The sequence below is a fragment of the Sprattus sprattus genome (assembly GCF_963457725.1).
Source record: "Sprattus sprattus genome assembly, chromosome: 3".
In the NCBI taxonomy this organism is placed as follows: Eukaryota; Metazoa; Chordata; class Actinopteri; order Clupeiformes; family Clupeidae; genus Sprattus; species Sprattus sprattus.
In genome coordinates, this window is record NC_137922.1 from 33,875,808 (window position 1) to 33,901,957 (window position 26,150).

A 26,150-nucleotide genomic window follows, 5' to 3' on the forward strand; every position below is an offset into this window, starting at 1 on the left:
TTGCTGCTCGATGTTACTACCACACTGATGTTGCTGGCCTGTCAAGATTTAAAGATCATATAATGATTACTGTATATTTTCTGTACAAAGTTCACTCTTTCAACTGCACGTAGACTAAACGAAACACATTAACCCTTTATACAGCATTATTGTGTGTTTGTAATCAATTCAATCAAGCAATGGCTTTCATGGAAATACTTTAGGAAGTGTTTGGGTTTTGGTTTTTCCCCTCCTTTGAGCCTTGACATTATTCATGCCATCATCCTGGGGCTGATGCGAACTCTATCTGAAAACGGAGTCTGTGTCTGGATTAGAAGGCACTTTGTTCTTCTACCCTCTCCACTGGCCCACGACCAGCCTTTGGCCTCCGATGGCTGTCGCCATGGCAACAGTGTGTTCATTCGGCGCTCGCTCGCTGAAATAACGAAGACAATGTGTTTTCCATCCAGACACGTTTGAAGAGCAAGTGATACATGTAGGAACCCTCAAAGGTCTTCCATTAATGGGGAAGGGCTGGGGGGGGTGGGGGGTTATGGGAGACGTAGTTCCTTCACAAAGCTGGGTCCTTGCCAGCAGTCTCGCTAATCATCACCAGACTGAACCAAACGAGCGTGCGTGTTTTTCAGGTGATTTTAATTATTTATTTAGCCTACTTATTTATTCGCTCTCACAGCACCACGCAACAACATCCTACAAATGTGTAATGATCAGCAGTTAGGCAACAGAAACAGTTGTTAACACCGCGTTGGATGTTTGTTCGAAGCTGGATAAAAGCATAAGCCTACAGCTAGCCATTGGCAAGAATGTATCTTTACTGACATATAATGATGCTTACTGATGTTTCCATGTCTGTTACGACTGTCAACCACTTTTTCATGAATATGAGATTGATTTCTTGTCACTCGTTTAACAAAACATATGTTCGGGGGAGAAAGGCATTTAGATAAATCCTTTAAAAGTTCTTTGAAAAAAATAGATGTGTGAGCTTTTGCGGTGAAAAACAGAACAAGAAGAAAGAAAAACAAGGGCCTGGAACAATTACTCTGGGTTTCTCCGTTTTCCACTGTTTACAGAGCACAGAAGGAGCAGACACGTCTTGAGAAAGGAGCCAGCTTTCCAGGCTGAAATTAATTCCTTTTTTTCCCCTTCAAATCAACCAACAGGAAATATTCAATATTTTTTTCCTCTTCCTTCCTGTGCGTGTTTTTCTCCAATCCTGTCCTTCAACAGTAAACATCTTGTTTTGTACTCTGGGTTGGACAGAGGGTCATGTCTGCAGATATTCCCTTCTTGAACTTTATAAGCCATTCAGTCGTTTAAACACATAGCCATAAAGTGAGCACATGCTAATACCCAAGAAAATCTTTCACTCAAACTAAATTTCAAACTTCCCTTTCCCCCTACCTGGAGTTGATCCAACTTAATACTATGGCTGGGGACAAAAACTCCAGTGCACACCAATGGATTGTGTCTATGTGTAGATAACAGTCGGTATTTGGCCTAGGCTTGTGTCACCTAAGCTTCTATGGACTACGGTTGTGCAAAATCCCCTGTAATTCACGCTCATGCTGTTTTCCATTAAACCCCCCACCCTCAGCTAGCGCTGCCTTGTTATGTTCTCACAACCCCAAAATACACTTGTCTCAGAGGTGCCAAAAAGGCCCAAAAACATTCCCCAAACAGCACGGAAAGGAATCGCCTAAACTAAACAACTCTGACACCATCATCGTTGTCGACAACGACAACAACCACAACAACAACAGCACAATCGCATGACAGTGCCGCTGTGCCTCTAGACAGCAGGGGGAAAGTTGCCACAACAAACAAACGACGCCAGGAGCTCTCCACAACTGTGCCGGGGAGAGAGGAACAGCGTTCCGATACGAGAGAGAGATAAGAGGCTCTTTCAAGATTCCCGATTTCCGTTCCGGTGGATCCGGTAGCGCCTCTTATCTTCCCAAAGTTTATTCCCTGCCTTGTTGACAGAGTAGCTTTGCTACACACAACTGTGCCACCCACCTGGTAAGCTCTTTTTGTTTATCCTACAGTTCAATACACTGAAGTGGAACTTCTACACAGAACCTTTTCCAGGAGGAACCTTTTTTTGCCTCACAGCAGAGCGCAAGAGAACCTCTGCTGCCTCAAGATGAACATGTGGGTGTGTATACACAAACAAATGCTCACATGCTAAACACTGACACATGTTTTCATATGATGGTCACAGACACAGACACAGACACAGACACACACAAACAAACACACACACACACACACAATTTCACACACTCCCACCCAGCCATAGGACACACACATATGTGCCACCCAATTACACGCCCACACACAGACACATTTTCTCATTCCGCAGACGTAAACATGCAGAGCCAATAGATTCATTAGCCACTTTGTTATTGACCTGTTGCTGGCTTTTGCAATGCACCGAGGCTGGTGACGGTGATGCAACGCTGGCTACATCGGAAGCAATGTGCGGGGCCACCGAAGACTTCCTGATTAACAGGGGGAGAGAAGGGCAGACTGTGGCTGGCTAATGAGAGGATTAGCGCTTAGCACTTCTGATACTACAAAAGGAGAGCAGTCTAATATGCCGGCTCTCTCTCTAGTCTGTCATACATACAGTATACAGTAACCAAATGTGTCGCAGTAATCAACATATCAAAAATCATACTAAAACAACAATTCATACTCCAATGTTATTGCGGGTCAGATACTGTGATAATCTTTTATCCGAAGTTGATTCCCAGCCTTGGTCACAAAAGCAGAATGTTTCACTCTCTTGCTGTACTCTGCAGGTCAAATAGCAGTGGTTGTAGTAGTGGATGTGTTTGGGGTGATGAATGGCTGTATTGGATTAAAAAACTCAACCCTGAAGTCTCAACACGGGGACACAGCGCTGTCCAAGAGACCAAACAGGAAGGAACCCATAAATAAATACGGCCGATGTGTATCAGACACTGTTCTGGGGAGCACTGCACTGTGGGAAGAGAAAAGAGCACGCAAGAGAGACAGAGAGAGAGAGAGAGAGGGAGAGAGAGAGAGCCTGGCTTAATTTCATCTTGTAACACTCTAATGGCTTTATTGTTTCATTCTTATCCTGCCTCCAGAAGCTATTACCATATAAACACCTGTGTTATCAGAGGCCCGCAAAACAATTTCCTGGATAATTTAACAAAGATGCAATCACTGATTCGGCCCGGGAGTGTGAGCATGTGTGTGTGTGTGTGTGTGTGTATGAGTAAGTGTGTCAGAGATCTCTTTCATGTGAGCACACACAAAATAGAACTTTAACCTGCTGCAACTGGACAGGGGTGGGGCTGTTTGGGGGGGGGGGGGGGGGGGCGGCAGATACAGACTTTAGCTGAGATTGTAGTATGCTGTCAGCAGCAGTAGCAGTAGTAGCAGCAGTAGCAGCAGCAGCAGTATCTGCATCTTTGCCACCCTTAATGGATTCTGCTCATCCCACAGCGGGAGGCCGACCTCAGTGTTCCACTTGGGCTTTTCCCTCTCTCTGTCTGACTCTTTTTTTTATTCTGTACCGTCTTTTTCTCCTGCAATGTCTCTTTCCACCCTCCTCTCGGTCAAATTCTGTCTGTCGCAATCTCTTCCTTTCTGCTTCATCTATTTGTTCTTTCTATCTCTCCCTCCACATACTTCTCTCTCCCCCCCTATCTCTCTCTGTCTATCTCTCCCAGTGCTCTACTTCCCCTCCTTCCTCTCCCGGTCTCACACTTGTGTAAATCCAATTTTGTCTCAGGGTAGAGAATAATGACATGGAAAAGGAGAGAAAAGACAGTGTGATGGTGGTGAACACTTGCATAAGAGCCTAGGAAGGGGAGGCTGGCTAGGGTCAGGGGAGGCTTGATGCGATGGAGCTGGCTGGAGCTTCTGGCTGCCGCTTCACTCTGCACCGCACTGCTCTCTCCCAGAGGGACGCTGCCTGAACCACCTGGCAGACATGCAGCACAGAGAGAGAGAGAGAGAGAGAGAGAGAAGGTGCAAGATGGAGAGAAGAAAAGCAGAGACAGATAAAAGAGAGGGGGGGAATGGGTAAGAAAGCGAGAGAAAAAGAGAGGGAAGAGATGACGAGAAAGGAGGCAGAGAGAGAAAGAGAGGGATAGAGACATAGAATAGAGGAGAGAATGATAAATGGAAGAAGGGCTAACCCTCCAAGATTATTGTGCTCTAACAAACAGCCCATGATAGCCTCTGACTGCCATACACACACACACACACACATACTGTCATTCAAAACCATACACACACACCATCCCTCAAAACCACACATACGCTGTCACTCAAAAACTCACACACACACACACACACACACACACACACACTGTTACTCAAAAACAACCCCCCCACACCCCTTACTCAAACGCACACACACCCTATTAAACACACACACTCACAGACCATATCACAGTTTACGTTGTCCTCCTTGTCAAAAAAAACAACAACAGTAAGACCTATCACAGTAAAATCTCGTTTCCCCTGACGACATCCAACTACTTTCGCCGAGGAGCAGCGGATACTCTGGCAGTTATCTGACCATCGCTTACGTCGTTCTAAACACACTCCCACCCACCTTCACACACACACCCTCTCGCCCACACAAACACACACACACACACAAACAAACACACAATCACACACACACACACACACACACACACACAAACAAACACAGATCAGCCATGACATAATCCATGCGGGAGTGGATGAGAGGCACACAGTGAGCCCGAAGGAACACAGTGCTCCTTTTGTCAGGCCTGACGTACTGGGGAGAGATCTGAAGCAAGCCGAGACAGGATGACAGCAAGACACGGCACTTAACCTGTCCCTGTTACAGCTGTGTGTGTGTGTGTGTGTGTGTTTGTGGCTGTGTGTGTGTGTGTTAGAAAGAAGGACACTGGGTGGTTCCCGGGTCCCACATGAGGGAAAATAAAAACAAACACACACACACAAAGTCAGTGTTAGAACACGCTTCTTTCAGTTCCCCCACACAGAAAGATATCCTTTAACATGAGGCGTATAGTCTGAATAAAGGCTAGCTTGGAGCCGGTGAAAAAGACACACTGATTTGTGTCTCAGCTTTATAGACCTGTGTGATATCATCATGTATCCTGGACAAAGGGACAAGGACATTGTACAGCCAGCTCATGTCCTTCACCTAGTAGGCTGGTTTATTTGCATTAATTACTTTGAAGGTTGGTTTCCACCCATTGTTGACCAGTAGACACACACATGCACACACTGAAAGACACATATACCCTTTCACTGGTATTCTACAGGCTGTGTAAAGGCCAGCTTGGAGGAGGCGAAAATGATGCATTGATTTTGCACACAGCTCTCCTCTGTCTCTGATCAGTCACATGAAATCAATAGAGCCTACCAGAGCCATGAGAGGGTTGCCTGGAGATCATCTCTCTTTCTCTCTCTCCCTCCCTCTTTTTCTGTCTCTCTCTCTCTATCTCTCTCTCTCTCACTCTCTCCCAGGCCAGTGTTATCAGATTAGACCACCACACTAGGGTACACATGTACACACACACACACAAAAACAAACAAACAAGCATGCAAGGAAATGCTTGTGCAGTGACACACACTTGAAAGGAGCACACACACACACACATACACACACACACACACACACACACACAAAAAACCCTGTGACATTTCACCTGCCAACCCCCAACTCTCCACCCACCACCCCCACCGTCCAACTCCTTCAGCCCAGTACTGGTGGCTTGACCCTGGGGAACGGCCATTAGCCCTTCCCCGGTGGTGATGACGACCCCCCAACCCCCTTCCAGCTCGGACAGCCACTCACTTCAGCAGGTCGCCTCCCTACGGGGGCCACCCCTCCACTCGCTGTGTCCACTCACCCTCCCCACCCCCGCCCCCACCCCCAAGAGAGACACGAGGTCTAGCACTCCCTCTTGTCCGGGGAGACGACCCCTCTTTGGAACTCTTTCAGGGCTCCCCACGACAGGACTGGCCAAAAAAGGATCAGCCCTGTGAGTGCTTCCCCCTTCGTTCCCAGAAGGCAGCTGGCTGAGCTCTGGCACGGGTTTGGCTCAGACTTGGGCCAGATCAACGGAAGATCTCCGAAATGGGCCGCTCTTTTGGGTGGGCTGTCTACACTGTTTCACCTCTACTCTGTCTTTTTAAGAAAGAGTTGCTCTCTTGAGAAAAATGGTAGTTTCAGTGAAATACTTATTTCTAGGCCATAAGTCTCCCTTAAATCTATTTTTAATTAAACTAAATTTAACTGCTAAAAACAATGACAACATTTCTATTTCAGGGTAGTACGGGTCACAAGTTGAAACCTCTGGGATTTTTATTAAAGAAGAGATTGTAAAGGCTCAAGCTGAAAAAAAGCTGTGAAACCATAACGATGATATTTCTTTCAGCTTCAACATGTAGAAGCAGTGCGGTCAGAGGCTTCAGCAAGTACGAGGTCACAGCGAAAATCAGATAAAACCAGTCAAGAATGTCAGCAGTGGTTAATACAGCCTCCGTTCTTCCTCGTCTTTAGAGTGATTTTCTAAACATCAAGACTAACATGCAATTGCAAGACCTGTAAAATGTGAAAAAAACGTCCACCCAAAACATTCTTTCATTCTTTCTTTCTTTCTTTCTTTTGAATACTCATTATGCTTTTTCAACTTTGAGTGGAGAGGAGGGTGAGCAAAGATAGAAAAAAAGAGAGAGAGATTTTTCTGAGCTTTCTTTTGGAGCAATGTTTCCCTCAGTGCAGACCAAATGGTAGATCAAGTTCAGGAAATTAGCCAGTTCCTGTTGGAGGAAGAGGGAGAGGTGAAAGAGGCCACTGCAAACCCGACTGCTGACTTTTACAGCCTCACTTCTGCCCTCCCCCCAGACCCTCTCACCCCCCCTTTACACCCCCAACAACTTTAAACCAGAGGGGAGAACGCAGACTCCAACTATCTGTGTACTTGTACTTTCCCCTTCACTGTTTGTCACTGAAAAAGGCTTTAATTGGTGTGATGGACTATCTTCCTGGCTTTTGCCAGATTTGTTGCTTGTGTTCTCTGAAAATGAGTGTGTGTATTTTTTCTGTGTTTGTTAGGCTATTTGCACTGAAATGTGTGCAAATCATCAAACATTTGTAATATGCTTAGCTCAATTTGAAACATTTTCCATTTTAGCGATATAAATCTTATGGAATAACTTTATTTTGGATGTGTTTCTGTGGAATACGTCCTTGTAAAAAAACAATAAGCCCATAGGACCATGTGCTGGTTGTGATGATATAATTTAGATGTAGCGGTTCTGTGTGCTAAATATTGCATGACACTGGAATTTCACAGAGTCTATCTTGTTTTCTCTCCCTTTACCCCTATGCACACGCCGATTCACCCAGCAGTGGTTCAAACGGTGAGGAGATTTAAAGTGCGATTAACACAATCTCTCCGATCGGAGCACGCAGAGGCACCGGCAAACACACGCTAATCCAGTCCACATCATATTGCCATTATGTTACTTAATATCTTCCGCTTAAATCACAGAGAGAGTCAAAGAGAAAGAGAGAGAGAGAGGGAGAGAGTGAGAGAGAGAGAGAAGTAAAGAGAGGGTGCCCCAAGGGACGAGGGGGCTACCCCTCGCGACATATGGAACTACTCTAGTGCTGTGAAACACTCAGAGAGAAAAAAAAGTAAAATTCAAAAAAAGACCTAACCCACAGGAAAAAACGACAAGCTGCCGAGAAGTCAGAAGAGGACCCACCCTACCCTTCGCCACCTGAGTGTCGTACCACAGTCATGCTAGCTATCAGCCCTCACACCAACCGTCCCTGCAGGCCTGCCAAGACCACAGAGGGTACAGAGGAAGGCCAGCCTGCCCTAACGGACATCTTGCAGAGTACAGATAGCGAGGGAGAGAGAGAGAGAGAGAGAAGGAGAGCAGGAAGTGGAAGAAAGCGGAGAGAACTCATATTACTCATCTATATAAATATAGAACACATTATGTAAATACACACCACATACCAAAGTAGATTTTGTACATTGGTATCATTTACCAACATATTGAACTACATAAGTTATAAGTACATACAAAGGTAAGATTGTGTGTGTGTGTGTGTGTGTGTGTGTGTGTGTGTGTGTGTGTGTGTGTGTGTGTGCCTTTGGTGTGTGTGTGTGTGTGTGTGTGTGTGTGTGTGTGTGTGTGTGTGTGTGTGTGTGTGTGTGTCAGTTTTGCAAGTTGCTGGACTTAAAAAGGAGAACTCTAAGCAAATAGCCAAATACTGCTCTGTGTCAGCAATCATAGGCAGTCTGCATATACGGAGAAGGTGCTGCCATCTCTACCCCTGATATGACTATGTATTCATCTATTGATTCACTTGGCTGTTAATACTTGCACAGTGTTTTTGTGTGTGTGCCTCTGTGTGTGTGTGTGTGTGTGTGTGTGTGTGTGTGTGTGTGTGTGTGTGTGTGTGTGCGTGCACGTCTGCGGCTGGTCGCACAGCTGTGACCCTGGTGGCCCTGTGAGGGAGGAGAGGAGAAAGCCGGCCTGCACTGGCCAGTGAGAGTGTGTGGGACTGAAACCCAAACCCTGCTGTAGCCATTCCTCTCTGCACAAACACAGACAACTGGCCCTCAGGCATGCTGCCCCCATATACACACACACAGACACACACAGAGACACAGACACACACACACACACACACCAAAAAAATACACACACATGCACAGACAGGCACAAGCACACACACACAAACACACACACACACACACACACACACACACACATAGAAAGACACACACAAACACACACGTATGCACAGACAGGCGAACACACACAGACACACACCAACCCTTTTGCTCTCAGATATCTTCTGGGCACTATATCAGGCCCTGTCACATATGTGAGCACCCCAAGGGTAAAAGGGTGAGATGGGTTCAAGGAGATGGCCAAATTATTGTATTCTTCTAAAGTCTTTCCAATCAATCATAGAAGATATATGTTTGTTTAATATTCCATGTATACGTTCATGTCAACCCAAAAGGCAAGGATGATACTTTACTAAATAAAGTCATAAACTTTTATATTCTAAAATCAATTTAAAGTTCTTAGAAAAAATGAACGTACTGGGTAAAAAAAATACAAAAAGTTTGATTGTGTATTTGGTCACAAGTACATGTGTTTGATTTAATTCTCGCTGTAGTTATTATTGAAAGAATAGCCACAGTATGGTGTCAATCAGGTTAATTAAAACCTCACAGCCATTCAGTGGTTAAAACTGTCCAATTCTGGGGCCCTCATTTTCCCCCTTTAGATTGAACAGTACAGTATGTACACTTTAATTTGTTGGAACACATGTCACATACTTGGAGGAGCAGGCGAGTGGAAAAGCGAGGTGTTGGCTGGGCTCCGTGTTGTTTGCACAGGCCCTGGCCCCCACCTCCCGCAGCCAAGAGAGGGCCCCCTTTAGGCAGGACTGAAGTGCTGGGAGGGCCTGGCTAATGTCTGGAGAGCCTCTGGTGGTGGAGGAACTGGTTAAGAGGCAGAGGCCCCTCGACATCCCCTCCACCACACACACACACACACACACACACACACACAAACACATGCCGGATCCCCCCCCCCCCCCCCCCCCCCCCCATACACACACTTCTGAATAGCACAGCTGAAAGGAGCAAGCAGAAGTAATCTGTCTCACATGCGAAGGATGGAGAGAGGGAGAGGGAGAGGGAGGGAGGGAGGGAGGGAGAGGGAGGGAGGAAAAAGGGCTAAACTAGCCAGATTGAGTGAAGATGGGGGAGGGTCGGGGAGAGGGGGGGTTCTGGGGGAAGCTGGGGAAGGAGGATATAGCTCAACATGCAGAGCCAACATCTGTGATATGTCTTCATTTTGTACCCCTCTTCATCTCTCTCCCTCTCACTCACCCTCCCTCCCTCCCTCCCTCCCTCTCTCCCTCTCTCCCTCTCTCCCTCTCTCCCTCTCTCCTGCTCTCCCTCTCTCAGTTCATTGAAAAAACACACTGGTAATCACACAGAAAGGCAACGAAAAATGATGAAGCGAGGAGCCCAGATAAGACCCTTGAATTTGCAGATATTAGCTTAGCTGCTTTGTGTTTTCACAATCAATTGCTTACAGGAATTATAACAAGGCACTTTTTCGCTGCCTAACAGTCCATGTCAATACTACAGTGAGGGAAGCAAAGAAAGAGAAAGAGAGAGAGAGCGAGAGAGAGATTCGGCTCACCTTTATTTAACCTCTTTAAAAAGACCCATTACCAAGGCTGACAACCATTTATTCTCTCAGACTCCAGCACAGTGAATGAGAGCCTGTAATAACAGTGTAATAGCATGCCGCTTCGAAGCGCTGCTAGCAGGTAAATGGGTTCTCCTCTGCGCTAGCGCGGCAGGCAGTTACTCGCAAATGACTAATCCATGACTAGCCGCATTAGCGGCTACAGCAAACACAGCGGAGGCTTAGCGACTGAGGTGCTGCATTGGACCTAGGAGTTAGCATCAGACCCAGTCCCCTAGATCCCCCACCATCACCACTGATTCTGCCACACACTCGGCACTGAGCTGGCACAGATCTGGTAGACGCATTCAAAAAGCCCTGTTCCTTTCCAAGCCATCTGCTTGCTCTGGCTGATGGACTCAATTCAAGATTCAACCAGTTCATTGAGGGGCTCATTCATCGAGACACGCTGTGCAAAGAAAACATTATTCAATCAGTCTCTTTCTCCTCACTTTCAACCAGTGGCCTTTGCCAGATGGACTTTATTTTCTGTATACACACACCTTACGTGGCCATATTTCCCCTGCCATAAGCCAAAGGGCAACTGGAGGCGGGAAGATATAATGCCTCGGCACAGCAGCTTAGTGGCGATGAGTGTCTGACAAGGCAGAGGCCAATGGAGCATGCAGCGCAACTGACAAGAGGGTGCTGAGAGACGATCAGAGCATGTGCGCCGCGGCTCGCACGGATAATCTCGCAGAAGAATCTTACATTCATGTGCAGATGCGACAGCAGATGACATCAGCTGTCATGTTCTTGAAGCGCATCGGCGGCGGGGGGGCGGGGGCATGGGGGGTGGACTGTCATGCACGACAAAAAAACGGACTGGTGTGACAGGACCGGAGTCCGAGCGTTTGTTTTCTACGCGCCATCTTTCGACCGTTGCCTTGGCGTCAGGGCATCTTCTGGTGAAGCAGGGACAGATTTTATTTAACATAAAACGTTGAGACCACAGGGACATCTTTATGAGTTCTTAAACAGCTGTAAGGATAAAACATTTAAATAGAATCTTTTCTATGAGAAGAGGTCATGTTGGTTAAGGGGTTCTTTGCAACTGAAATCTGCCACACAGCTGATCAAATCCTAAGGGTTCCAAAAGGGATTTAGAACGGGTGGCTTCCCGTGTGGTCCAACCTTCCACATTCTGAGTAGAACCTGCATAAGCCTTTTAAACAGAGAGGGGCTGAAGACCCGTATCTCTGAGAGAGCAGGAGGTGCCACTCCTTCACGTCATGCCTCTTGTACCTCCTGTTTCCAGGGATGAATCCTCCACCCTCCCCCTTTCTCTCTCCTTTTCTCTCTCTCTCTCTCGCTCTCTCTCTCTCTCCTCCCTCCCTCTCTGTGCTTCTCCGTCTTTCCCTCTCCTCATTCTCTCTCTCTTTTTCCCCTCCATCCTCTCTCCTCCCTCCGTCTCTTTCCTTCTCTCTCTCTCCCCTCCCCTCATTCTCTCTCTCTTCCCCCCTCCACCTCTCTCCCTCCACCTCTCTCTGTCTCTCTCTCTCCGTCCTCTTCCCGCCCTGCCCCCCCTCCAGCCCAGCGGGTTCAGCCCCACAGGGGTATTTTTTAATAAAAGCTCTCTGCGCCACATGCTAAAAGCCTATGCAAATGGCCCCGCTCCGTCTGTTTCTGCTCTCTTCTCTTTTAGAGATTCTTTTTTTCTTCATGCTCAGTTCCACTTCTCAAACCAATGGCAATGTATGAGTGTGTGTGTTGGTGTGTGTGTGTGTGTGTGTGTGTGTGTGTGTGTGTGTGTGTGTGTGTGTGTGTGTGTGTGTGTGTCACTGTTTGTTTTTGGAAGGCATGGATACTTTGTTAACACTGCTCCTGGGTATTTGATCTGAAAAGCTATTAGGATGATTGCATTTTGAATTCATTACAATTCAAGGCGTGCCGTGACTGTGGAGAGAATGCCGTTGTTCCCCACTGAACCTGTGGTGTGTTTTTATGAACATGCCCCACACTGAATAATGCATCAGCCACACACAGACCCCTGGTCACAGTGACTAATATTCACCAAACGCTACAAATCCACCAATAGAAGCTCGGGGATCATATCATCTCAGGCTCACATTTTAATAGGAAAACTCTCTTGACCTGCTTATTATGTGTGTGTGTGTTAGTCTGTTTGTGTGTGTGTGTGTGTGTGTGTGTGTGTGTGTGTGTGTGTGTGTGTGTGTGTGTGTGTGTGTGTGTGTGTGTGTGTGTGTGTGTGTGTGTGTTTATCCCTGTATGAAATGTGTATATATGAGTGTTTTGAGTTTTGAGATGGATATGTTCCTGTGCTTTTCCGTGTGTTTGCATGAATGTAGTTATATGCTTTTGTGTGTGTGTGTGTGTGTGTGTGTGTGTGTGTGTGTGTGTGTGTGTGCATTGCTGACGGTGTACCAAAGAGATTCCTCATCTTTCTCCTTCCCATCTTTCCTGTCCTCCCTGACTCGCCTCCTCTTCTGCCTCCTCCTCCTCCTCTTCCTCTTCCTCCTCCTCCACTTCTTTTGGCCAGCTGAGCAATCAGGTCAACTCTTCCCCCTCTGCACGTCGCTTCTGGTCAATTGCCCCCCCCCCCCCCCCCCACTCTCTGTCCTGTCTTTCTCCATCTCTCTCTCTCTCTCTCTCTCTCTCTCTCTCTCTTCCTCCTCTTGTTTTGCTGTCTCCCTAACCAGCCTGCAGCTGTTACCAATGATGTCACCACCCTCCCGACCTGACCCACTCTCCACACACACACACATACACACACACACACACACACACACCACCCCCATCATCACCACCACCGCCTCATTGTTGCTCGGTAGCAGCAAATACAAACATCATGGTTGGAGACTCAAGGGAGGACAGAGAGATGCTGCTGCCCGTGCTCTGGGGATGCACACACACAAAACGTCAACAACAATGACTCTGCACCACTGTCAGTGTTCTTTGCATCACTAACAGTGACATGCTGGATTGCAAGTAAAAGATGGTCCTCTGAAGAGCTATCATGGGAGGTTATCTTCCGTTTTTTTCTTCATATGACTGAAATCAAGCATCTGAGATGGCCTCTGACATCATATATTTATGAAGCACTGTGCCGCCCAGCTAGGGGGTTGGTGACAGGCTTAGTACCCATAGAGAGCTAATGTGAAAAATGAAGCCTAATAATTTGTAAAAGCACTCATTAAAAATGTAAGCTCTTACTGCTCTCCCTTCAGTCTCATGACCCACTAATCAATGAACTTACAACCCAACAATCATTTAATCATCTGACTAATGGCTCAATTATATCCATGTATAAACACCATATTAAAACAGTACATCAGACTGGAGCAATTCGATTGGACTTAAGGGAAGTATCTGACCAATTGCAATTACCAGTGTAGTCTTTCAGTAATCACAGAGGAATTGGCCATCAGCCACAAACCCCTAGAATCTGATTATTGACCGCTATAATCTTTATGACTTGTTTTGACAGCACTGATGGTGAATGTTGCTTTTTATGTATGCAGTGTGTGATAAAAATCTGTGCATAGACGTACCACATAGTGTTGTGTATGATGACTGCTGGAGAAAATGAGAAGGTGAGCAAACGAACAAACAAAGTGAGTTAACAATATATTTTTCGTTCCAAGAAAAGTGTTATCTTGAATAATGACGGTTTTAAGTAACGATTGAAAAATCTTCTTTACATCTTATTCTGAGTGAAAATGTAAGGAACAATAGTTTGTGGTTGTGGTGGCTTTACACTGAAAGGGACTGCACTGAAAGGGTGTGAAAAGCTGATAAAAGTACCTGTGACATCAGCCATAAGATGTTGCTTTGTTTGAAATTGGGTAAATAGCTTCTATCTGCCAGTATGAATGTGCCTACAAAATTTCATTAAGATTGGTATTTCACACAGGCATGTATTGGCTTCTGTATTTTGATTGGCCGTTGGCATCTATTTTGTTGAGCGAGCCAAATTAAATTTTAGGAAATGTGAATATCGAGTAAATGTTAATGTAACGTGTAAGCATTCCAATTTCAAAACTTAACCATAAGCAGTTCTTAAGATATTGAAATTAGTTAGTTGCACCGCCCCCTATAGACGAAATGTCACAACATTTATTGTGCATTCAAAGAATATGGTAGTGATGCAGGGTTTATATTTTGTGACGTTTGAACCTTAACATCAAGACATTGGCTAGTGAAGTGCTAGATTTTTGATTTGAACATTATTCACTAGGTGGTGCCTCTCCACAAAGGAATTGTAATGAGGTGGGGTAATGCACCTCCCAGAGGTCAGCTTGCCGTAAAAATCTGATAATTTTAGGCAAAACTGTTTTCAAGCTATTGTCCAAAAAGTGCTTTGAGCCTACCCCACTTGAAGGGATACTAGCATGGAGGGAAACGCACAGAAACCTCATATTCTATATCAGGCATGTGGTGCTACAACCACACCCAGTTTCATGCCAAAGTGTAAGTTTATGATATCGCCGTCCAAATAAGTTGGTGAAAAGGGCTGGGGGAGGTGCAGCGGCGGTCGTAACTAAAGTAAGTCCGACTCAGGAGAAGGTCAGGTGAATCAATGTGGCAAAAAAAAGCTGGTCCAGAACGTTAGGGCCGACTGTGGCCCAGCTCTGTCTCCAGAGTCTGTGGCTGTCCACGATGTTCTATTTCAGGGCTGGCTGGATGAGCAACGAGGATGGTGACCCATGACATCCTCGGGCGTGCCGAGCATGGACTACCCCCCGCCAGGGAGACTCCCTGTCTGCTCCATGCATCGCAGGCCATGTGCCCTGTCAACCACAACCCTGTCACCAGCGCACGCAGGCCTGGTTCACCTCACATAACCGGACCTCGAGACTTCCTCGAGCACACTACACACACACACACACACACACACACACACACACACACACACACACACACACACACACAGACACTGATAGGGAACACAATCTCACAATTCCCTACAACAGAAATGTGCTCAATTGCCTCTCATTTCATTGTCTTTGAGAGTACTTCCCCCTACAAAACGCTCTGCGATTTATCTATTTTGTTGTTTTCACAGTCTGTGATTTTCCTGAGATAAATAAACTCCATTCAAATGTTGTTTTTTTCTTACAAATCCATGGAGACAGTAGAAGGACTGAACATCAACTGCGGAGGTAAATCTGTGGCTTTAGAGCAGGTTTCATCGGCTTCCCCAGTTCCTCAAATCTTATTTCTCACCCCTCTCTTCTCTTCTATCTGTCTGTCTGTCCTATCGCATGGTGATTCGTTGAAGAAGCCAGATGGCCTTCGCCTACATTGGCAAAACTCCCATAAAACATCAATGCTTCTATGCCTCCCTCCCTCCCTCTGCCCATTGCCTGCCCCCCCCCCCCCAACCCTTTACAGGACAGCCAAGCCTGTAGTTCACCTGGGAAAGCCCAGCACATCCCAGTTTGCCCTACCGAGCTGCAAGGTACTCTTTCAAATGGGAAAGGGGCGCAACAGATGCTCAGACAAATGTGTGCTTCTCTTCTACCTGCCAGCTCCTACAGAAGAATGCAACACTGCAGTAATGTAATATGAGACCTGTTAAGAATCTCGCAAAAGCTAAAGTGTGACTTGGGGGGCACATCTATGACACATCTACAGTGGCTAGAAGACACAACCTGTGAAGCGTTAAGTACAGTAAGTATGAGGACTCCAACACATGCCCGACTATTGCTGTGCTTGAGAGAAGGCACTCTCGAGGCTGTTAGAATTTAACACTTAGAGGAGGCGAGGCCTTTACTAAACAACACAGTCAGGTGACAACACACCTCCTTGCCTATGACAGGCAACAATTTCTCCTTTTGTCTGGCTACAAGGGGAGTTCACTATCGCTATCTGTTGCCTGTCTTAACAACCACCTTTGTGGCTTTTGTACACAGAAGGCGCATTGTGACTCCCCTGTGCTCAGACTAAAAACGAAATTGCTCGATCCACGAATCGCAACCGAAGCCCAGGAGGCTACCTTGCTACCTGCTCCACTCTTGACTTCAGTCCTTCAAGCGTACATTACATACGTTAAACATCCAAAACGTTTACGTACAAACAAGAGGTTGAGTATGTCAACCGCACGGCTCTTTGAAGGGCCAGCTCATATGGTGTTGGTGCTTGGAGATGACTTGTAATCCTGCCCTTGAAATGGCTGCCACTGAGAAAGGAGATGGGGAAGAGGGGGGAAAAGCTGTTTTGGTATGAAAGAGCTCCGATTATAGCACATTTCTAGGGCAGCACATAATCACTGTCCAAGTTCCAAATCAATGACCTACTTCTCTATCTTTCTCTCTCTCTCTTTCCTTCTCTCTGTCTATCTCCCCTCATGCCTCGCTCTATGATTATCTTTCTCTCTCTCTCCTTCTCTCTGCCTATATCCCCTCCTGCCTCTCTCTATGATTCTATCTCTCTCTTTCTCTCTCTCTCTGAATCATTCCCTCTATCAAACTCTTACGCAGACTGGTGGCTTAGGTTCCGTCAACAGATTAAGGCTAAAAACAAATTTGCTAAAGTGGTTTTCCCTAAAAATAAGGCGGTTGCATAATCAAAGCCTAAAAAACAGGGAAGGTCAAACTGCAAAGCTGTGAGACAAAGTTGGACATTTCCAGCAAAACATTTCCTTCATATTATTTTTATAGGAATTAAACAAATACATTCATTCTCAAGGTACATGGATCAGAGGACAGAAAACAGGCTACTACAGTCCAGTGTGTGTGTGTGTGTGTGTGTGTGTGTGTGTGTGTGTGTGTGTGTGTGTGTGTGCGTGTTAGTGTCAGACCCTACACAGTCCCAGTGCATCAAACTTGACCTGGATAAGAGACAGGGAACAGCCTGGTGTGACCGACCACAGTCCTCTACTCGCACTGGGAATGTGAGCAGTGTCTGCACCAAGGAGGTCACAACTGCGCACACACACACACACACACACACTCCTTCTTGCTTCCAGAAATCCTGCGCTTCATGCAGTGTGGGCTATTTACAGACATTCCCCGTCCCTCCCACCCCCATGTCCACAGATACACATCCAGTCCTCCTCTCTCTCTCCCCCAGCTGCCACAGACGACGACCCATGCTACACACAAACACACACACACACACACACACGCACAGACACCTGAACCTCACAAGTCTCCCTTCAATTACAAAACACCGTCACCACATCTGGATCCAGCCAGGAGACATCACCATGAATTCTGCCTTCTTGAGAGGGCTTGTAGTTTATGACAAAACATCTGTACGAAATGGATTTCCACATGCACACTAAAATGTATGTTGTTCGCCTGCACTCATCTGGATAGCCAGACATTCCTGGGTCAGTATTCACATAGCATTTTACCTTACCACTAAAAGTATCTATCTAAAAGTCTCTAACTAAAAGTTTCTAACTAAAAGTTTTCTCCTAAATCCTATTCTGCTGAGACCAACTTTTACCAAGAAAAAGCGGGAACTCCTAAGAGAAAGACTCTTGCTTAGATGTTGCTATTGCTGACGTCAAGTCCCATGCAAGAGTTTGCTTTCAATGACCTCTGTGATTTGCTGATGAGTGACAGGTCTGTGCCGTATGTCTCGGAGTAGACATGGATGACTTAGTCAACAAAGTATCTCCCAGAGCTTTAAAAATGCCTCTGTATAATGACACATGTGTGCACAGGAGCTAGTTTAATGTTACAATAGTTCAATCCTACATTGTATTCAATTTTGCCACTGAGGGGGTTGTTTCGGCTTTTTTGTTTTATCCCTCACAAGCACCGTAGGCTAATTATTCCATCAAGACTGATACAGTATCTTTTAAAGAAATTCCTTTGGGAATTGGTCTTTGTGAGTTAAAAGTCCTCTTGGCTACTTCTCACAGACTTAGGTGCTACATTTTGCGCTAAGAGACTTTGTGAATTACTCTTAGAGTCCCGAAGTTAGGACTGAGATGCCCATTGTAAACACACACACACACACACACACACACACACACACACACACACACACACACAGCACAGCACAGATTAAAATTCAGCCTAAACTTCTCTGCCAAGTTGTCCTCATACGTCCAGTCTAGAAACTTGGTGAAGTCAGGATGGTAAACTAGAGGAGAAGGGCTCATCAATCACAGGACCTCCCTCAGCATGCAATAGTGGTTTCATCATCACACCGTCACTTTGATCATAACAAATAAAAGCCATGAACGGTGTCAAATATTTCACTCCACTTGAACTTGCACAATCCTCTGATATATAGTTGCCTCCCTGCTAAAGCCAGAGACAGTGTGGTGTGGTGTGGTTTTGAGATCCTAATCTCGAGCTATTAATAAAGACATGTTTATTATGACATGACAAAGCTGTCCACTCCCAGCAGTTTGTCACCTTTTGAGGAACGTTTTCCTTTCTACTTGACAACGAGGGTAAAAAAGACATGAGAGAGGCAGACTACATTTCAAACTCTCTGTGAGCTCTTATTCGGTCTCACAAATGCTTGAACTCTACATTTAGTCATTACCATGTCAAAGATGCACATATGAATCTAAGACTTGACTTGACTTTTAAAATACTGTCATTGGCACACTCCTCTAGTGCTCACTTAGTGCCAGTGAAGCTGCATGGCAGGCAACTAGACTGCTGTGCTGTTCTCTGAGTGCTCTGTGAGTGGTTGCTGGTTACCACAGGGGAAAGCCCTGATTCCCCCCCGTCACTCACTCAGCCATTGAGGTAGTAAGTGAGTGAGTGAGTGAGTGAGTGAGTGAGCAGCCACAGGCCATCAGAACACACACACAGGGTTTTTTCCATCGACACGTTTGGCCGCGCTGAGCCGTGACGAGCTAATTTGCATTTTCAAGACAAGTTGCACAGTGCTTGTTTTGGTCAGAGATAAGCTCTTTGTGATTGGCACTGTCATCATTCAGCACTTGGCATGCGTGTCTGTATTTTTGTATATCAAGATATGTATCAAGCAGAACTGTTTAAAGTGTTCCATCTAGAGACATGGAATAGTTACTATAACAACGGTATTAAATGGTAAATTGCCCATCGACATTTCCATCACAATGAGTGTGTTTAAGCAGACACTGAATTAACAGAATAAACAAATTATCTTGTTGTGACAAGTGGTATGAACTCATTAAATTCCATGCTGCGTGCATTCCAAGCTGGCAAGCTAGCCCACATAGAATTAGAATCAGCTAACATTAATCTAAGCAAGGATTTGGGTTTAGAAATAATGGAATCAATCCAATCAATCTCTGTTATCTTTGACTAAAGAAATAAGTGCTATCCTGGAAACGAAACCGGTTGGTTTCTTTTTTGACAAAACCAATGTTTCCTTTCTGGGTTAATGTTATACATACTTAAATACATGTCTGGCAACTGGGATATAAACAGACGAAACAAATGTGACGCTTTGCGTCGTGGAGTTTTTTGCCTCCACTTCGGTAAATGTTTGTGTAAGTCGGGACACCTAGGCGGCCTTTATCCCTTACTTAAAGACACACCCTCAAGCGAGTAGACCCTGATGTATGGGAATGCCAATCCAGGCTGTGGTCGGTCGACGGGCTAAGCTGGGTGAAACCGTGCCGAGCTTCGTCATTCGTGTTGAAAAACAGTCTGGGCCTGTCGGGAGGCCCAAGAGCATGACTTACCTCACCGCACAACGCACCTCACAGATGTAGTCTCTCTTAAACTCTTACACACCTCTCTCTCTCTCTCTCTCTCTCTCTCTCTAAATATATCAGTATTATACTACTACTAAAACAATATCAGCAATGCAATATTTTTTTTAATTATTATTATAATAATAATATCAAAACTTTTTTAACCTAAAAATAAAGTGATGTGTGACACAAAGCAGATGGACTGCGTGCCGTACATGCTAACACATCCACTGAAACACAAACAAAATCATACACACATACACACATCACAAGGATAGAATATCACAATTCACCAACTTGGCGTGTTCTCTTGCCTTGCACACACACACACAAAAAAACACACACACAAACACACATTCGCCCTTGGGCTGCAGTTGTGGCCAAAAGCAGAACTAATGGGGATTAGGATATTAGAGGAAATGGACTCTTCCAGCTGACCTACATCTCCCGCTGAGATGCCAAATAATCCAGCCATACACGTTCCTCTATTGAATCTGAGATTAACACACGCCAGCCAAGATACAGCTCTGCAATTGGCACCTAACAACTGCACAAAACAAAGAGCTGGTTACATTACATCACAAAGCCTGAAAAAGACAGGCTTATTGCTTAAATACACTAGATAAAACATGGCTTGTGCTCTGTGCTTGCAAGCTGCAGAATTTATACAGTTAAAAGGCCCCTATGAGGTAGGTAGAAGAAGTGCTATGACTGGTTCACCGAATTAGTCAGAGCACTCTGGCTAACCATGATCAGGCGCTATTATATCTATTAGCATACATCTAACCAATCTGTCTTCCGGTTGCAGTGATTGCTCCACAACACAGTTCTCTGAGCACAACTTGGAATCAATCCACCTTGGGTGCCACGTCGGGTCCCACAGGCTGCGCTTTTGATTTGATTTGAGAGATCACGACGTCAATCTAATCTCGGTTTGACGAACATGCTGTATCTTAAAGTAGATGGCAGGCCAGGGGTGAGTGCTGCAGGGCGGGGGGGTGTGTGTGTGTTTGTGAGTGTGTGTGTGTGTGTGTGTGTGTGTGTGTTCTGTAAAATACAAACTTCCTTAATATTTGTCATTCAGGGTTCAAGCCAGGCCACAAAGCGGAAGACAAGATTAGTAAACTGTGCTAGCTAGTTCTCCATAGGGCGTCATGACCTCAGCACTCATAATCACAGCCCAGATAAAGAGGCCGGTTATCATCGTCGTAGCGACTGCCTAGCAACAGGGGGTAAATAAAATGAGCTAGAAATGTTCCAAATGCACTAATTCTGTGTGTGTGTGTGTGTGTGTGTGTGTGTGTGTGTGTGTGTGTGTGTGTGTGTGTGTGTGTGTTAGACAGATAGTGCTTGAGATGACACAGATCTCTGTGCTCTCATTGTGACAAACATGGGGTTGTTGAAATCAACCCTGCACTGTGAGCATTACAGTCCATCCATGCGCATGTGTGTGTCTATCCTTCAGTGCGTGTCTGTGAGTTTGTGTGTTTGGTGGTGTGTGTGACCGTGCCTGTATGTTTACAAACCCTCAGGAAATACCAGGACAGGCATTCCAGCGCCGCGCACACACACACACACACACACACACACACACACACACACACACACACACACACACACACACACACACACACACACACACACACACACACACACACACACACACACACACACACACACACAAAGTGCTGGCGCGCACCATGTGACACTGCTTCGAAAAAGACACAGGCCAGATTGTTTGCATGCTTTGCTCAAGGGCTCCGATAAGAACATTTGGTTAAAGAGAAATAACAAAATGGAAATCAAATCTCAGCACTGCACCCCACCCCCCACACACACACACACACACACCTCCCTCTATCTCGCGCTCCTCTCCTCTCCTCTCTCCTTCTCCTGCACTGACTACCTCTGAGCCGCGTGGCTATGGAGCTGGTGGAGCCGGCTAGTTTAGTGTCCCTGAGCAATCACGGGCTCCCAGATGTCCCTGGGCAGAGGAGAGCGGAGCGGAGCGCATCTGATTAGCATACTGCAGATGCAACTAAAATCACTCACCTTCCTGCTGTGTGCTCAGCAGTATTTAAATAAATTATTTGGAGAAATGCACCACTGTTGGGATTCTGTGTCTGAATGTATGTGTGTGTGTGTGTGTGTGTGTGTGTGTGTGTGTGTGTGTGTGTGTGTGTGTGTGTGTGTGTGTGTGTGTGTGTGTGTGGTGTGAGAGAGAGAGAAAGAAACTGCATGTATATGAGTGTGTACAAATGTGTGTGTGTTTGTGTGGGGGGGCTCCTCATTGCAACATAAGCGCCAAACAACGTTTCAGAGCTCACACATTTAGTGAAAACAATGATGTAATGTGGACCAATTTCACAGCCATAATTCATGGTTTTCTGCACCCAGGAAGACAAGATGTATTTCACTGCGTTGCAAATAAAAATGATGGCAGGGTGTGTCCTAACTCTTACGATATACACTCCAGAGGGGCCTGCATGCCATCTCTTTGTGTGTAAGCAAACAATATGTTTGTTTGTGTGTGTGTGTGTGTGTGTGTGTGTGTGTGTGTGTGTGTGTGTGTGTGTGTGTGTGTGTGTATGTGTGTGTGTGTTTGTGTGTGTGTGTGTGTGTGTGTGTGAATCTGTGTAAGTAGAGACTGGTTTGGAGATATTGTATGAAATGGGAAAATGGGAGCATTTTTCCAATGAGCCTGAATCCGTGTAGTTAGTAATCAGGACTTGGTAGGTCAATTGTACTAAATAAATGCAGATAGGCAGGCAGAAGGAGGCGGACTTGATGCAGTATGTCTTACCTGGGGATGCTCAAGTCTTCTCGGCTCTGCAGAGCCTCGTTTACATCGCTCTGGGTCCCTGTTCACGCCTACACAAAGCAGAAGAGACGCACGATTAACCAGAGCATGTTTACTTTCCCAGCAGCAAAGCAGCTCCTCCAAGCTTCTCATTTCACATAAATAAAGTATGATTACCTTACGCATAATACATCATTATCACTAAATCCAATTCCCATCTAGACACAGAACAAGGATCATTATGCATATGTGCACTTCATTTTAAAAAAAAATCCATAAAGCCCACGAAACCAGCGTATTACGGTGCATAATGATAAAGTGGCGGCCAGGAAACAATTAAAATTCAGCGCACTGATCGCGTGTAATCTTTGTGTCTGTTTTTTTCCTAATTGCATCAGCACTTTGAGAATCCGGTGGTAAATGAGAGAGGCTGGGTCAGGCCCGTGTCCTTTGAGCGGACAACTGTGGCGCAGCATGTCAATGATTAAAAAGACCTCGCTGCAAACGCCAGGGTGGCCCAGACTAGATATGACACCTCCTTGTGCCATTCGCAGAATTCCCACTATGTGGATAGTGGCGAGGAGCATACGGCTCTATTAAGATACTGTGTGCCGCTTACGTCTCTACGTATGTCGGACATGTCAGAGTGTGTGTGTGTGTGTGTGTGTGTGTGTGTGAGTGTGTGTGCGTGTATGTTTTCCCACTGAGTGTGAGTGGATGGTGAAAATGGACCAGGAGAAATATCACACACAGTGACACACACAGACACACCAGTGACACACACACACACACATACACATCCAGAACTAATTGAGTCGCAAACTTTAAAGGCTCCGATTAACCGTGGCCATGATGCAAACAAATTCAATTTGAGCCCTGCCGTTGACTTTTAATAAAATGTCACTTGAAGATTTATTACACTTTGAACTCTGTGGCAGTTGTAATTGGGTATGAATATTTGAAGTCGGCAGCAGCGGACAGACACAGTCTGAGGCACTCTACATATGGGATCCCCATGCCGAGACTATTAATGGGGAATTTAATACAAGCTGAGCCTTATTTTAAATGGCCGAGCGTCCCTGTTTAACTTCATATTGCCACAGTGTGCAGACCTATAGGACACCAGTTAAGTGATTCTAATCTGCCAGTTCACAATAGAGCCATCTGTTATGTGCACCAGTGGTGCTGCATGGCGTATGAGCTATTTCTGAACGAACCTGTCTGAAGGTGGTGTAAAACCCAGCTCATGTCCCCTAGTAGTGGGTAAACACCTCAACACATAGTGAATTCTGCTTCACAATGATAGGATGACTGTGTGTAAATGTTTCATTAGAGGATTAGTAGAACCACACAGACACTTTTGTTAACAATGAACTGACTTCTGAATACCTCTTAATGGGAGAGGAAACTTGTGCTGCGGTGATATTTCCAAAGAATTCAATGGTTTAAAGCCCTACCGAGAATACTAGCCTGACATGACACCACCTTTGTAACAGCCAGGTGGGAATTCTGCTTCTTAACCAACATTTGGACATATAAACAGAGGCTATACTCTGGATGAAATGTGCAGACACACCAGCATTTTTCTGTCCTAAATGTAATCTATAGGTTTTCTATCCTCCAACATTTCAGCTCAGCGAGACCATTACGGAAAACTACCACATAACCGGCACTGACTGAAAGGAAAAATCCACTTTCCCCACTGACAAGGAAAGGAAAACAAAGGTGGCAGGCGCAACCCACAGTGGTTTACTCTTTAACTCGAACTGAGATAACCTCGCTCTCTCTCTCTCTTTCTCTCTCAGCCCAGTCGCGCCACTCGCCTGCCGTCTCCCAAAAAAAAAAAACATGTCTCTGGTCTGTGGAGCGCCAGACTGCAGACAACTATCTGTCTGGGCTCTGACCGACGAGGGGCCTCACTGCACAGACTCTCACAGGATCACTCACGTGCTCTCTATGCAGGCCTTCAACGGAAGATTCTCAAGGAACATGTTTTCCGAGCTGGACGCCTCTTTAGACGTCTAGTAGAAACTATTTTCTATGCTAAGCCCACAGTGAGGTAAGCTAGGTTAAAACAATTCAGTATAAAAATATGTATTTGGGAGCATAAAAGTACAGAGTTTTCTGTCTCACTGGACCTAGGAAGAGCTCAGCTTTATCTGAGCTAAAGACTTAGCAACAGCAAGAATGATCTTTGGTAGTTTAGCCCGTAACCTTGGTTGCTGTAGGCCTCTTAAGTGAAGTTACACAAGCCAAGTAGCTTTCACAAGGACTCCATGCGTGAAGCTAACCGCACCTCTGAACATGGACGTAAAGATGTTACGGTTCCCATGACTCCACCCACGCCACGCCGCCACACTTGCTGGGATGCCATTGAGGTCCGCTGCCCCCCTGCCCCCCCACGCCCCTTATTTATGGGTATTTATGGACACCCCCCCCCCCCCCCCCCCAAGACCCCACCCCACCCCAACCCCCACCCGCTGTAAGATGCATGCCACAGACATCCTGGGTTAACAGTACGGCTAAAGGAGGAGAGTGATGACATCAATATGACAGACAGACACTGTCTGGTCTGGCAGGATTCACTAAGAAGACAAAAATACCAAATAACCCCCCCAACACACACACACACACACACACACACACACACACACACACACACACACACACACACACACACACACAACACCCTCCACTCCACCCTTCCCCCCCAGCACACACACACACACCCCACTCTCTACTTCACCCTACCCCAACACACACACACACACACCCCACCCTCTACTTCACCTACATTCTCACACTACCCCCATCTCATACTCCAACTCCAACCATCTCTGGACGACAGGGCACTACATGTGCAGCTGTCTAAATATTACCCCTCTTTGAGTGTCCTCCACTCTCTCTCCTTTCCTCCTTCTTGCTGTCTCTCTCCCTCCCTTCTAGCAGGCGTTTGGAGGCAACTGCAGGACTCTCAGCATGTGAACAGGCTGCACTTGGCAGTCCACAGGGTGTGTGTGTGTGTGTGTGTGTGTGTGTGTGTTTTTGTGTGTGGTGTGTGGTGTATGGTGTCAGCCCACTGCCGCATGTCGAGGGCCCCGCATACGTTTCCAATCAGAGAGAGAGAGGCAGCCGACTGCGCGAATAACTCGCATACTGCTCCAGGGTGGGATCACCGCACGGACCCTGCGGTCTGTGCCACTGCTGCTTGCCCAGGCCACTGTGCAAAAGTCACTCTTTGCCATGAGAACGCTCTACACAGCCTCATGGAGGCAATGTGTCCTTCTCACTGACAGACTTTTTTATGATCCAAGCATCAACAGGTGTCTTCATTTCTTTTTGAGTGGAGTTGGTGATGCAATTACCGGGTTCAGACACTTCTTCTTCAGACAGTTCTTCTACATTCAATCCTACACCAGAACTGGTGTCATGAGCATACCCTAA

The 26,150-nt window shown here is 46.0% G+C and overlaps 1 protein-coding gene across 2 annotated transcripts in view; it reads right to left on the reverse strand.

The window, feature by feature from the left end:
* LOC308363205 (zinc finger MIZ domain-containing protein 1-like) overlaps positions 1–26,150 on the reverse strand; it is a 131,194-nt gene that overhangs the window by 63,635 nt on the left and 41,409 nt on the right. For both annotated transcript variants that reach the window (XM_080836000.1, XM_080835999.1), the window contains exon 2: positions 22,710–22,777. The gene's annotated coding sequence lies outside the window, so the exon portion shown is untranslated. The remainder of the gene's footprint in view (positions 1–22,709; positions 22,778–26,150) is intronic.